A 719-nucleotide genomic window follows, 5' to 3' on the forward strand; every position below is an offset into this window, starting at 1 on the left:
AGACATTGACAAGCTGATCCTAAAATTCATACTAAAATTCAAAGACCCAGCATAGCCAAAACAATCTTAAAAAAGAACGAAGTTGGAGGATTTTTGTTTACCCATTTTGAAACCACAAAGCTTCTATAAGTGAGAAACTACAGTACAAGCATAAACATAGCCATATAGATCAATAGAATAGAATTGAGAGTCCAGAAATAAACCTTCAAATTTACAGTCAATTCAACAAGGGTACCAAGACAATTCAATGAAGAAAGAGTAGTCTTTTCAACAAACAGTACTGGGATAATTAGATATCCACATGTTAAAGAATGAAGTGGAATTCACTTTCTTGCACCAAATTTAAAAATTAACTCAAAACCGATCAAAATGTAAAAGCTAAGACTATAAAACCCTTATAAAAAATATAGGTGTAAATTTTGTGACCTTGAGTTAGGCAAAGCCTTCTTAGATATGACACCCAAAACACAAGTAACAAAAGAAATAATAGATAAGTTGGATTTCATCAAAATTGAAAACTTTTGTGCTTCAAAGGACACTATCAAGAAAGCGAAAAGATAGCTCACAGAATGGGAGAAAAATATTTGTAGATCATGTACCAAAAGGGACTTGTGTCTAGAATATATAAAGAACTCTTACAGTTCAATAATAGAGAACTGTTACAACCTAATTTAAAAATGGGTTGGCTGGGCGCGGTGGCTCACGCCTGTAATCCCAGA

Source organism: Mandrillus leucophaeus, unplaced genomic scaffold (assembly GCF_000951045.1).
Source record: "Mandrillus leucophaeus isolate KB7577 unplaced genomic scaffold, Mleu.le_1.0 Scaffold60, whole genome shotgun sequence".
Taxonomy (NCBI): Eukaryota; Metazoa; Chordata; class Mammalia; order Primates; family Cercopithecidae; genus Mandrillus; species Mandrillus leucophaeus.